The 15,075-nt window shown below is 46.6% G+C and overlaps 1 long non-coding RNA gene across 1 annotated transcript in view; it reads right to left on the bottom strand.

Annotated features, from left to right (window-relative positions):
• LOC144511477 (uncharacterized) overlaps positions 1-14,750 on the bottom strand; it is a 72,086-nt gene extending 57,336 nt beyond the window's left edge. Inside the window, exon 1 of the long non-coding RNA XR_013500829.1 lies at positions 13,697-14,750. This is a non-coding gene — a long non-coding RNA (uncharacterized LOC144511477). The remainder of the gene's footprint in view (positions 1-13,696) is intronic.
• Between the last annotated feature and the right edge of the window lie 325 nt (positions 14,751-15,075).

Genomic DNA, 15,075 nt, shown 5'->3' with positions numbered 1-15,075 from the left:
TTATGAGGGACACGGACAGAGTGGATAAGGAGCAGCTGTTCCCCTTAGTTGAAGGGTCAGTCATGAGGGGACATAGGTTCAAGGTGAGGGGCAGGAGGTTTAGGGGGGAAGTGAGGAAAAACAATTTTACCCAGAGGGTGGTGAGGGTCTGGAATGCGCTGCCTGGGAGGGTGGTGTAGGCGGGATGCCTCACATCCTTTAAAAAGTACCTGGATGAACACTTGGCACGGCAGAACATTCAGGGCTATGGGCCAAGTGCTGGCAGATGGGATTAGTTGGGAGTTCAGGTGTTTCTAATGTGTCAGTGCAGACTCGATGGGCCGAAGGGCCTCTTCTGCGCTGTGTGATTCTATGATTCTAAGGCTCATGAGAAAAGACGATGGATCAGGTAGAACATAGAACATAGAACATAGAACATTACAGCGCAGAACAGGCCCTTCGGCCCACGATGTTGCACCGACCAGTTAAAAAAAAACTGTGACCCTCCAACCTAAACCAATTTCTTTTCGTCCATGAACCTATCTACGGATCTCTTAAACGCCCCCAAACTAGGCGCATTTACTACTGATGCTGGCAGGGCATTCCAATCCCTCACCACCCTCTGGGTAAAGAACCTACCCCTGACATCGGTTCTATAACTACCCCCCCTCAATTTAAAGCCATGCCCCCTCGTGCTGGATTTCTCCATCAGAGGAAAAAGGCTATCACTATCCACCCTATCTAAACCTCTAATCATCTTATATGTTTCAATAAGATCCCCTCTTAGCCGCCGCCTTTCCAGCGAAAACAATCCCAAATCCCTCAGCCTCTCCTCATAGGATCTCCCCTCCATACCAGGCAACATCCTGGTAAACCTCCTCTGCACCCTCTCCAAAGCCTCCACATCCTTCCTGTAATGTGGGGACCAGAACTGCACACAGTACTCCAAGTGCGGCCGCACCAGAGTTGTGTACAGTTGCAACATAACGCTACGACTCCTAAATTCAATCCCCCTACCAATAAACGCCAAGACACCATATGCCTTCTTAACAACCTTATCTACTTGATTCCCAACTTTCAGGGATCTATGCACACATACACCTAGATCCCTCTGCTCCTCCACACTATTCAAAGTCCTCCCGTTAGCCCTATACTCAACACATCTGTTATTCCTACCAAAGTGAATTACCTCACACTTCTCCGCATTAAACTCCATCCGCCACCTCTCGGCCCAACTTTGCAACCTGTCTAAGTCTTCCTGCAAACTACGACACCCTTCCTCACTGTCTACCACACCACCGACTTTGGTGTCATCAGCAAATTTGCTAATCCACCCAACTATACCCTCATCCAGATCATTAATAAATATTACAAACAGCAGTGGCCCCAAAACAGATCCCTGAGGTACACCACTTGTAACCGCACTCCATGATGAATATTTACTATCAACCACCACCCTCTGTTTCCTATCCGCTAGCCAATTCCTGATCCAATTTCCTAGATCACCCCCAATCCCATACATCTGCATTTTCTGCAGAAGCCTACCATGGTGAACCTTATCAAACGCCTTACTAAAATCCATATATACCACGTCCACTGCCTTGCCCCCATCCACCTCCTTGGTCACTTTCTCAAAAAACTCAATAAGGTTAGTAAGGCACGACCTACCTGCCACAAAACCATGCTGACTATCACCTATCAATTCATTACTCTCCAAATAACTATAAATCCTATCCCTTATAATTTTTTCCAACATCTTGCCGACAACAGAAGTGAGACTCACCGGTCTATAATTCCCGGGGAAGTCTCTGTTCCCCTTCTTAAACAATGGGACAACATTCGCTAACCTCCAATCTTCTGGTACTATACCAGAGGCCAACGACGACCTGAAGATCAGAGCCAGAGGCTCTGCAATCACTTCTCTTGCCTCCCAGAGAATCCTTGGATAAATCCCATCCGGACCAGGGGATTTATCTATTTTCAGACCCTCCAGAATATCCTGCACATCCTCCTTATCAACTGTAATACTGTCTATTCTACTCCCTTGCAACCCAGTGTCCTCCTCAGCTATATTCATGTCCCCTTGCGTGAACACCGAAGAGAAATATTGGTTCAATGCTTCACCAATCTCCTCCGGTTCCACACATAACTTCCCTCTGCCATCTATAACTGGCCCTAAACTTGCCCTAACCAACCTTCTGTTCTTGACATACCTATAGAACGCCTTAGGATTCTCTTTAACCCTATCCGCCAAAGGGTCACAGAAACCTGTCCAGTTTGCACCACTGAGAGGGGAGAAACTGGGGTGAAATAATCCCAGCAGAGTCCTTATTCAATTGGCCAAGTGGCTGCCATTGTTCCTCCCGTTGGAATTCAGAGGGAAAACACCAGTTCCTCATTCTCTCACTGAAAATTTTGATTTTTTATTTCCAGAGCGACAGGGAATGCAGACTGGGGAAGATAAGAAAGATCCAATGGAGAGGAGTAACGTTAAGCTTTGATGCCACCCATTTTCACACATGGAGACCAGCACCATCAGAATTTTACTGAGGTAATGTTGCTGAGATTGGATTGGCCAATCTGTTCTGAGGCAAAGCTCTTTCATTTTTGTTCAGATGTCTCTCCTTCTCACCCAATGTCGGCAAAAACAAAGCCGTGATATCTTTCTCATCCTCACAGAATCATAGAATCCTTACAGTGCAGAAGGAGGCCATTTGGCCCATTGAGTCTGCACCAGCTCTCTCTGCCAGAGTATCTTACCAGGGCCTTTCTCCCATCTTATTGCGGTAACCTCACACATTTACCATGGCCAATCCACCTAACCTGCACACCTCTGGACACTAAGGGGCAATTTAGCATGGCCAATCCACCTAACCTACACATCTTTGGACACGAAGGGGCAATTTAGCATGGCCAATCCACCTAACCTACACATCTTTGGACACTAAGGGACAATTTAGCATGGCCAATCCACCTAACCTGCACACCTCTGGACACTAAGGGACAATTTAGCATGGCCAATCCACCTAACCTGCACACCTCTGGACACTAAGGGACAATTTAGCATGGCCAATCCACCTAACCTGCACATCCTTGAACTGTGGGTGGAAACTAGAGCACCCGGAGGAAACCCATGCAGACACAGGGAGAACTTGCAGACTCCAGATAAACAGTCATCCAAGCCGGGAATCGAACCCGGGTCTCTGGTGCTGTGAGGCAGCAGGGCTAACCATTGTGCCACCGTGCCACCAGAAGTTTCAGATTCTCCTGAAGCTCCCTCTCCTTCAGCACTGCGGGCGCACCGACACCACATGGACTGTGTCATGTTATTCTGACGATATATTACCTTGGGCATATTTATTGTGCAAGCCACAAGGCACAAATCACTCACACAGGATTGGGTAAACACATTGTGGGTTCAGTTTTTAAGACTAGGCACACGAGAACAATTATTCATAGATTTTCATTCATTCTTGTGATGTGGGTGCCACCGGCTAGACCCAGCATTTATTGGCCGTCCTTAATTGCCCCTTGGGAAGGTGGTGGTGAACTGCCTTCTTGAAACGCTGTAGTCCATGTGGAGGTACACCCACAGTGCTGTTAGGGACGGGGTTCCAAGAATTTCACCCAATTTCACCATCATGTTGCCTGATCTTGAATATTTCTCAAGAGTTGTTGCAATCTGCACTGGTCAATGGTCAGCAAATCATCGCCATTGGCTTGTGTTCAGTCTTTGCCACAAATCTTTTTCCCAATAGGTAAGATATGAAATGTATGATTCCGTACACTCAAGCCAATGTGTCCTGCTTGATATTGGGGCAGCTGGATTGTATTACAGGCAGATGTTTTGAAGCAAATGCAATTGGTTTGCCTTTGTGAAGGATGCCTGTTCGAAGACCTTCCTGTGATATATCTACCTCCAGGGTAATGACGTCTCTAGATTATAAAATTACAATGTCGTTGATCTTGATAATGACTGTTTCAGAGCTTGGAGATGTATTGGTGGAGACGAATTGTAATTTAGGAAAGGCACATCCTTTCTCAACAATTCCCTTTGGGAAGATTTTTCAACAAGGCTGGGGTTCAGGATATTGAATTCAAGGATCAGCCGTGATCAAAATGAATAATGGAGCAGGCTCAAAGGGCTGAATGGCCTCCTCCTGCTTCTAGTTTCTATGTTTCCATGTTTAGAACCGCAGAAATTTATCTGCTGCATGTTGATGTTGCATTTTACACTGTTCAACACCAACACTTCATTGTGTGCTGCTTGTAACAGTCAGTGCAGATTATGTTCAAGTTCTTGCTTTGTCCGTCCCACAGCAGCAATGCCAACCGCAGTACAGATACATTCTGATACAATGCATATAACGCGGTCCATGTGAGCTTGAAGGAGACCCAGACGAACAGATAGTCTGAAAGGAAGTAATTGAAAGCAGGATCGTCCACCAGTGGTGTGACATATTGTAAGCTCTTGGGACTTCTTGGGGAGGCCATGGCCTGGTGGTATTATCACGAGACTATTAATTCAGAAACTCAGTTAATGTTCTGGGAACACTTGGTTCGAATCCTGCCACGGTAGATGGTGGAATTAGAATTCAATTAAAAATATCTAGAATTAAGAATCTATTGATGACCATGAAACCATTGTCGATTGTCGGAAAAACCCATCTGGGTCACTAATGTCCTTTGGGGAAGGAAATCTGCCGCCCTTACCCGGTCTGGCCTACATGTGACTCCAGAGCCACAGCAATGTGGTTGACTCTCAACAGCCCTCCAAGTGCAACTAGGGATGGGCAATAAATGATGGCCAGCCAGCGACGCCCGTGTCCCAGGAACAAAAAGAAACCTTCTCCACGAGATATTCTGGCCAGTAGCCATGCTTGGCATCAAGCTTTGAGAAGAATTCTGGATTTAACCTTTCTAATGTGGGTATTTTGTCAGGATAATGTTTCAAAGCTGATTGGGCTGCACCAATCTGTGTGCCCTGGTACTCTTCTGGTGGTGCCATCTTTCGACCTTCAATTCATCTTGAATATGAAGGCTGCACTTGTTGTGCGGTGGATCTATTAACCTACTTGCAATCTCCTGCAGGTTTAATGTTGCTGCTCCCTTTCAACTGCCAACTCTGGATATTTTGATGCTCGGTTGTGAACTGAAGGAGTAGTTTCTGAGGTTGACCTGCCATGTGAAATCTGACTGATTCCTTGGATTGTTACTTGTGTGAGGTCACAGTTTGCCCGTAGACCTAATCACTGGACTTTTATTTTCCACCATGTTGAAGACCTGTGACACACAGGAGGACTTATTGTACCTGCGCTCAATGACCATGGAACCAGCACGTGGAATTAATGAACTGTTGTGAGTTGAAAGTTGCACAGTAGTAGGTTTTTCCACAGCCTTTCCTGTGTGGGAATAAATGCCTATTAGAATTCATAGGGATAGTATGTTGACACTTGGCCCTGTGTCAATCTTGGCCAATAACAAATAATTACCAACTTTCTTAGGACAGATAATTTGAATCTTGGCAAACATTCTAGTCGATGTGACAGTATCTATTTCTTCCAGGAGATTGATGGAGTGAAACCACTCCTTGTCTCATTGAACACATCATCCTCATGTTCTGGTTTGTCGATCACCTCATGTTTCTGATGGGACACCGGATGGTCATTCTCACTGTGTGAAGGCTCCCGTTGTGTCCGGTTTGTTTGGATCAGTGCACGGCTCTCTGTAGCAGCTTCAGTCTTTGCTCTGGAGCACTGTCGCTGCCAATGGCCCCTCCAGACACAGAGCTTACAGAATGGACGGAGAGCTGGACGTTCCCTTGGTGCCTGCGGAAGGTCAAGCTTCCACTTGTCTTGCTGGGTTTGGGTGTTGTAGCGAGTGCGTAACAACCGGGGTTGTAGTTAAGACCTGTACGCTCTGTCGACCTGTGAGGATCTCTTTGGACTTAACGTCCATCTTTGGGGAGCTCTTTGATGCTGTATGTTTTAGGCTTGTCCGGCAGATCTTTCTGGAATGTTTCTGTGGAAGCGGATGCGAGCACCAACTCAGCAGTTCTGTCTGCTGCCTCTGTGTTTGAATAGTCACAGTACGTATCCTTTCCTCTGTACCTGCTGACGGGGGTGTCCATGGATTCTGTCGGCTGTTGTCAGAATGTGATGCACTCTCGTCGATGAATGTGGAAGTTGAGGCTGATTCTGAATCGGTTTTCCAAAATAGTCCATATGTTTTGGGATCTTTCAGCTCTTCCTCTGTTAATCCTGACATATTCAACCTGTATAGACCTTCATTCCCAATTGCCAGGTGAATTTTTATAGCTTCCTCACCTGTTTCAGACACACCTGAATCGAGAAACCACAGCTCTGTACGCTGTTTAAAGATTTTGGATCCAGGTCGTACCTCAGCTGCTTCCCAATTCAGACTGGGGAATTTTGTGGACATTCTGATAATATCCCCTTGACCTTCCTTCTCCTGCAGTACTGTCTCTGTAGCCACTCGAATGTGCTTTTCCAAAGGTCAGCCGAGGAAAATTACATTGTGGAGGTAACGCAGCATTGAGTAAAGGAGTCTTTGGGCCCGATTTTACCATTTTAATTCAAAGTGCTGGGCGGACTTGAAACTGAGAGAGTTTCAAATCCGACTTTTGACCCATTCACAGGTGCCCCCATATGCACACTGCCTGAAAAATATCGGCGATTCTGAATTGGACTTAACGTGCCCGAAACGCTGCAGCTCCGATTGGCGCCTCCAACTGCGCATGCGTGGTAAAAAAAATAGAAAAACGCTTCCCTGCCACATGTCTCCCGGGCCGAATAATGCCTCCCCCCCCTGGCCGCCACAGACATTGCTCAACCTCCACAACATTACTGTCCCCCTTATCCTCCCCACCCCCCACTACCCAGACTGATTCTCCCTCAGTGTACCCGAACAAGCGTCGGTGTGGCAACTGGGGGATTTTCACAATAACTTCATTGCAGCGTTAATGCAGTGACACTAATAAAATAAAAAAACTTTTAAAATACTTCTAATGATCCAGCCACCACCACACTTTGGGACAGAGAATTCCAGAGATTCACCACCCTCTGCGAGAAGACATTTCTACACACCTCCGTTTTGAATGACCCCCCTTTATGTTTATCTTGTAGCGATGTCCCCTTGTTCAAGACACTCCCACGAGTGAAAACATCTCACCATCCACCCTGTCAAACCCCCTCAGGATCTTGTATGTTTGAATAAGGTCACCCCCTCACTCTTCGAAACTCAGGAACCCTGCTGCAAAGTTTGGAGCAGTATAAACCTATCAGCAATAAAAACAGACAAAGCTCTTACCCGCCGGGGAGGGACTCCTGTAAAAGACCTGCAGATTCTATCAATAAATCTCAAATGAAGGGGAGTCAGTTTGCTTGTGGTGCCAGGCACTGAGCTAATGCCAGCCAATAGCTTGTAATTAACTTTAATATAAAACTGACACGTCCTTTAAAACAACATGGGGAATAATTTTATGACCATTTAATACACGAGTTTCAGTTGAGTCTAAGCAGTTATTTTTCATGCAACTTGGCTTCAGATTTGGCCTTGACTCATTACCCCGTGCTTTCTCTAACCTGACATAAGTTATGACATCTTGTTTTACAAGGCAAAAATAATTTCCTATCCTTTATCATTAGTTTATGGTGCTCTCGCTGGCTCTGCTCAGAGTTTACAGGTCACTGGCTTCCACACACACTGCACAGAATGAGGATAGAATGTCTCCCAGTAAATTACCTTCCAAATTGGCACCATTGGACTCATCAGTGAGGTACTGAAGCTAACACAATCGGGCGGTGTACTGAGCGGGGCCCCAGGTAGCCTTCTCTGTTCGAGCTGGGTTCATAATCTCAGCGGCACAGTGACAAGAGTGGTGCACCTGGCCACAACTCACCCACAATAATTCACTCCCCCCAATCACTGGCCATCAAATTAAACATGCTGATTCCCCCGCTTCCCTCCCATATCCTTTGATCTCTTTAGCCTGAAGAGCTATATCTAATTTCTTCATTTTGGGCCTCAACTGATGTTGTCTACATGGACTTTAGCAAGGCCTTTGACAAGGTACCGCAAGATAGGTTGTTGCATAAAGTTAAATCTCACGGGATCCAGGGTGAGGTATCTGTACGGATACAAAATTGGCTTCTTGACAGAAGCCAGAGGATGGTTGTAGAGAGTTGTTTTTCAAACTGGAGGCCTGTGAGCAGCGGTGTGCCTCAGGGATCAGTGCTGGGTCCACTGTTATTTGTCATTTATATTAATGATTTGGTTGAGAATATAGGAGGCATGGTTAGTAAGTTTGCAGATGACACCAAAATTGGTGGCATAGTGGACAGTGAAGAAAGTTATCTCCAATTGCAATGGGATCTTGGCGGCACGATAGCACAGTGGTTAGCACTGCTGCTTCACAGCTCCAGGGGCCTGGGTTCGATTCCCGGCTTGGGTCACTGTCTGTGTGGAGTTTGCACATTCTCCTCGTGTCTGCATGGGTTTCCTCCGGGTGCTCCAGTTTCCTCCCACGGTCCAAAGATGTGTGGGTTAGGTTGATTGGCCATGCTAAAAAATTGCCCCTTAGTGTCCTGGGATGCGTAGATTAGAGGGATTAGTGGGTAAAATATGTAGGGATATGGGGGTAGGGCCTAGGTGGGATTGTGGTCGGTGCAGACTCGATGGGCCGAATGGCCTCTTTCTGTACTGTAGGGTTTCTGTGATAATTGGACCAGTGGGCTGACGAATTGCAAATGGAGTTTAATTTAGACAAATGCGAGGTGATGCATTTTGGTCGATTGAACCAGGGCAGGACTTACTCAGTTAATGGTAGGGCATTGGGGAGAGTTATAGAACAAAGAGATCGAGGGGTACAGGTTCATAGCTCCTTGAAAATGGAGTCAGAGGTGGACAGAGTGGTGAAGAAGGCGTTTGGCATGCTTGGTTTCATTGGTCAGAACATTGAATACAGGAGTTGGGACGTCTTGTTGAAGTTGTACAAGACATTGGTAAGGCCACACTTGGAATACTGTGTACAGTTCTGGTCACCCTATTATAGAAAGGATGTTATTAAACTAGAAAGAGTGCAGAAAAGATTTACTAGGATGCTATCGATTTGAGTTATAAGGAGAGACTTGATAGACTGGGACTTTTTTCCCTGGAGCGTAGGAGGCTTAGGGGTGATCTTTTAGAGGTCTATAAAATAATGAGGGGCACAGATCAGCTAGATAGTCAATATCTTTTCCCAAAGGTAGGGGAGTCTAAAACAGAGGGCATAGGTTTAAGGTGAGAGGGGAGAGATACAAAAGTGTCCAGAGAGCCACAGCAATGTGGTTGACTCCCAACTGCCCTCGGGCAACTAGGGATGGGCAATAAATGCTGGCCCAGCCAGCGACGCCCATGTCCCATGAATGAATTTTAAAAAACAGCCCCTCCTCAACGTTCCGGGTCTCACAAACCAGGCAGAGCGTGGCAGCAGGAGCATGAACGTAAATAAGTCTGAGTGGCCTGGAGAGATTTGAGACCTTCAGCCCCAGGGCCAGAGTCCCACAGATTGGGAGACGGGAGACTGAGTGTTGAGAGACCGAGTGTTGGCCACCGGAGAGCTATATGATAAAATCCTTGGTGATAATTACTGAAAATCACATTTACAAACAAGGCTATTTTTGCACAGATTACAGACAGCACACACACACACAAAATTAAAAATGATTATGATGATATGACCAAGCAATTAAACCGTAAAGATCGCCCAGACTGAAAGGGCAGAGAGTAATGACTAATTTCATTTCTCAGAAGCAGTTAGTTTCTTAGCCGATCATAAATGTCATCAGGAAATTTTCATTCAACCAATTAAACTAATCCCGATTAAAGCAAGATGGATGATACGGGTGAAAATTGTTAACATTGACTCAGCATTCGTTCCAACAAAATCCTCTCCTGTCTCGGACTCTGCAGCCAATCTGCACTTAAAACCCAAATACTTTTCAGCCTCCAGAGAATCTTAAAGCAGGGATGTGATTCTTCTCACGGCTTAGTTAATAAATTCAACGTCTGGTTTCTCACAAACATCTGCCTGATCCATCTCCAGCTCTGCTGTGAGGCTGCATCAGTTCATCCTGGTTTATGACCATAAATAGAACCATAGAAACTAGAAGCAGGAGGAGGCCATTCGGCCCTTCCAGCCTACTCCACCATTCATTTTGATCATGGCTGATCATCAAATTCAATATCCTGATTCCCCCCTTCCCCCCCCCCCCACATATCCCTCGATCCCTTTAGCCCCAAGAGCTATATCTAATTTCTTCTTGAAATCACACAACATTTTGGCCTCAACTGCTTTCTGTGGGAGCGAATTCCACACATTCACCACCCTCTGGGTGAAGAAATTTCTCCTCACCTCAGTCCTAAAAGGCTTATCCCTTATCCTCAAACTATGACCCCCCAGTTCTGGACTCCCCCCACCATCGGGAACATTCTTTCTGAATCCACTCTGTCTAATCCGGTGTTAAAGACCTCGCAATCTCTCGGTTAAGGAGGAGCACAAACTCAGTCAGAGTTCCTATCGCTGACCGGTGATTCTTATTGGCGAGTGAGCGTGCATAGACGCTGATTGAGAGCAGGGTTGGATGGAATTAGCAGAAGATCAGAAATAGCAGGAGATCATACAGCTCCATGAGTCTGTTTCACCAATCACAACGGTTCAATATCTGATCCTCCCTCAAGTCCACTTTCCCAACTAATCCCATATCCATTGATTCCCTTGTAGTCAATCATTTCTCAATTGCACCCTTGAATCTAACCAATGACCAAGAGTATCCAGAGCATCCTGGGGTAGAGATTTCCAGAGATTTATAACCCTCTGAGTGAGGACATTTCTCCCCATACCAGTCTGAAATGTTCAAACTCCCCCATGTTCTGAGACCATGATCCTTATTGTGGAACTCTCCAGTCAGGCAACAAACTGACTCGTGTCCTCTCAAAATCATCAATGAGATTAACCATCATTATTTTAAACTCCAGAGAGTATTGGCCCATTCAACTTAATCGCTGTTCTTTTTATTTGTTCATGTGATGTGGACGTCGCTGGCTAGGCCAGCATTTATTACCCATCCCTAATTGCCCTTGTTCAGAGGGCATGTTTTTAAGTGTCAACCACATTGCTGTGGCTCTGGAGTCACGTGTAGGCCAGACCAGGTAAGGACAGCAGATTTCCTTCCCTAAAGAGCATTAGTGAACCAAATGGGTTTTTACAGCAATTGACAATGGTTTCATGGTCATCATTGGGCTTTTAATTCCAGATCTTTATTGAATTCAAATTTCACCATCTGATGTGGTGGGATTCGAATGCGGGTCCCCAGAACATTACCCTGCGGTCTCTGGATTACCAGTCCACTGACAGTACTACTCCACCACTGCCTTCACCTTCCCTCTCCCAGCAAGAATCAGTCTACTGAATCTTAATTAAAGTTTTAAACTTCATTTATTAGTCACAAGTAAGACTTACATTAACACTGCAATGAAGTTACTGTGAAATTCCCCTAGCCGCCACAGTCCGGCGCCTGTTTGGGTCAATGCACCCTAACCAGCACGTCTTTCAGACGTGGGAGGAAACCGGAGCACCCGGAGGAAACCCACACAAACATGGGGAGAACGTGCAAACTCCGCACAGATAGTGACCCAAGCCGGGAATCGAACCCAGGACCCTGGTGCTGTGAAGCAGCAATGCTAACTACTGTGCTACCATGCCACCCCCCCCCCCCCCCCCCCCCCCCCCCGCTCCCCTGTACAATTCTTTGTAGTTACCAAGGCATATTAGAATGCCTAGACTCACAGATGACAAATGGACACTTGACTGAGATACTGGAAGAGACTGATAAGATTATATCCTGGATGATTTTGTCACAAAATGGCTCAGTCTACGTACACAAGACTGTTTCTTATTATAGTCAATATCTGTCCAGAGCTGGGAGCTGGGATTTGCCTGGGAGCAGTCTCCAGGTAACCAACCCTCTGAATTCCCCTCTCCCATTGGAAAACCACTGGCTGCATCAAGAACTCATTTGCAATAGCCCTCCACTTCTCGTACAGGACTCCTCATGGTCTCTGAGGGAAACGTACAAATTATGTGCCATAGACTAACAACCACTAGGAACTAGGCTGATACCATCGCAAACATCTGTGCAACCGATAGAGGAAAAGTCTTCATCCCACCAGACTGAGGTAGATTCAAGCATAGGATGTAGAAAGTGAAAGGTCAGCGTCATCCCTAACTCAGCCAACCTGTTAGCATGACCCAAAGGAGTACTCTACAACCGATATACAACGTAGATCCAATTAAGTTATTTCTGTTGTGTGAATTCAATGTTTATTCTTGCCCCTGATGGGGGAGGGGGAGGGGCAGCACGGTGGTTCAGTAGTTAGCACTGCTGCCTCACAGCTCCAGGGACCTGGGTTCAATTCCGGTCTTGGGTCACTGTCTGTGGAGTCTGCACGTTCTCCCCGTGTCTGCGTGGGTTTCCTCCGGGTGCTCCAATTTCCTCCCACAGTCCGAAAGACATGCTGGTTGGGTACTCATAAAATCATAGAAACCCTACAGTGCAGAAGGAGGCCATTTGACCCATCGAGCCTGCACCGACCACAATCCCACCCAGGCCCTACCCCCATATCCCTACATATTTACCTGCTAAGCCCTCTAACCTATGCATCTCAGGACTCTAAGAGGCAATCTTTAGCATGGCCAATCAACCTGACCCGCACATCTTTGGACTGTGGGAGGAAACCAGAGCGCCCGGAGGAAACCCACGCAGACACGAGGAGAATGTGCAAACTCCACACAGACAGCGACCCAAGCCGGGAATCGAGCCGGGAATGGGTGCATTGGCCATGCTAAATTCTCCCTCGGTGTGCCCGGACAGAGTGTGGTGACTAGGGGATTGTCACAGTAACTTCATTGCAGTGTTAATGTCAGCCTACTGGTGACACTAATAAATGAACTTTAAACTGAAATTATTGCCAGGGCTTTTACACTGTCCCGGCGTGAGGATTCACGCTAACTCTGCCATTTCCTCTCTTCCAGGAACTTTCAAGTCATGTTGTACAACTGGATTGGACAAACTGACTTCTAATCAAGATTATTGAACGACCACATTCCCCAACCTGACCCACCTCCCCTATTCGCTCCCCAAGTATTGAACTTATTTCATTCCATCTCAGTTTAATGTGCACCTCTGAATGGATATGGATCCTTCAACAAAAAGTACCATGGGTAGAACCAGACTTGATTGGATTTTGCGCTTTAACCCATTGCAATGTATGCCTGTATCAGCACAAACAATGTCGAAAGGAGATCCTTAACTATATTTCTTATGATGGAAATTATCATTTACATGAAGACATTAATGGACAGGGCACAAATGGTAAGTGGTTTTTTTCTCAATGATAATACATTGTGCGTTGCTTTCTCTTACAGAGTCACCTTTGCTTTACAATTCTTCTCAATTTTGGACCTTTGGATATTATACCCCATCATTGGACACCAACCAGGGCATGTGATTGGCCCAAACAGCCTCAGTTAATGTCTGTCCAGATCTGGGAGCTGGGGTTTGATTGGGAGTAGTGCCCAGGTCCCTACAGCTCTGAATTCCCCACTCCCCAGTCGGAAAACCGTTGGCAGCATCAAGAACTCATTGGAGGAACTCACGCCACTCCCCATGTGATGAATGGCAAACCAACCGGTGTCGTAGCGGTTTGAAGAGGTTAGAAGATTGTGGATAGTTACATCATTCCAGCTTTGCCGCTATCGGTCTCCAATGATTTGATTGGATGAGTGCGGTGCCAGATGTCTCCATAGCCGTCGACACGCTCCCAGGAGAAAAAGGAAAAAATTAGTCAACAGTAAATGGAGTATGCCACAATTTATCAGCCTCAATAAGGCGCAAAGGGCAAGACTCACCTGGAGAGACCAAGAATGACCAGGTTCCCTTAGCAAAATGGTGGCCTTACATGAGTGAGACAACCTTTCAACGGAATTCAGGAATAAGTTCAAGGAGGGTTTGGATATCATGAGGTACCCTGAGAACACCTTCCCACCCACACACGTCACTGTATACTGACTGGCGTAGCCACAAATGTGGGCAATGGTTCCTTTGGTATCACACAAGCGTCCAATCATCATGTTTGATCATCAGTAGGCTATTCCGTCTCTGGTGGCGAATCTATCTGTGCCCTTCAGAAGGGTTTGGGAGGACGGAGATGAGAGGCAAGGTCACTGGCTGTCTTGTTGTCTCCTCTGCAGCTCCAAAACATTCAGCCAGTTGCCCCCCATTGTCTGATTGAGGTCAGCCAGCACAGAAGGAAATAAATATTTAACTTCCTCCTGCCTATGCCACAGTTTCCACAGCACATTTATTTTGTGCAACGCCCCTGGAGCAATTACACTGTTGGCCAGGGGCTACAGCCCTCACTTATCTCTGCCACGTAACCATTGACGATGACTTTCACATCTGGGTTCCGAACTAACCCACAGTGATGATGTGACAATCTCTCCCATGTGCTGACTCACAGTGTAACGTGACTTGGAGGTCACCATCCAATTCTCAATGGATGTGGGCTCACAGGGCAACATTATTCCTCATTCAGAACAAGCTGACACTGATCTAGCAATCACACAAATAGTCGCCACACAGTGAATGAAACACAACATGGAATAGTGCCACAGAGTGCAAAAGAGGGTATGGAGAGTGCAGAGGGAGTTCTACTCTATCTAACCCCATGCTGTCCCTCTCCTGGGAGTGTTTGATGGGGGACAGTGCAGAGGGAGCTTTACTCTGTATCTAACCCCATGCTGTCCCTCTCCTGGGAGTGTTTGATGGGGACAGTGTAGAGGGAGCTTTACTCTGTATCTAACCCCGTGCTGTCCCTCTCCTGGGAGTGTTTGATGGGGACAGTGTAGAGGGAGCTTTACTCTCTATCTAACCCCGTGCTGTCGCTCTCCTGGGAGTGTTTGATGGGGACAATGTAGAGGGAGCTTTACTCTGTATCTAACCCCGTGCTGTACCTGTCCTGGGAGTGTTTGACGGG

This window comes from Mustelus asterias, chromosome 24 (genome assembly GCF_964213995.1).
Source record: "Mustelus asterias chromosome 24, sMusAst1.hap1.1, whole genome shotgun sequence".
Classification (NCBI taxonomy): Eukaryota; Metazoa; Chordata; class Chondrichthyes; order Carcharhiniformes; family Triakidae; genus Mustelus; species Mustelus asterias.
This window is presented reverse-complemented; position numbering and strand designations above follow the sequence as displayed.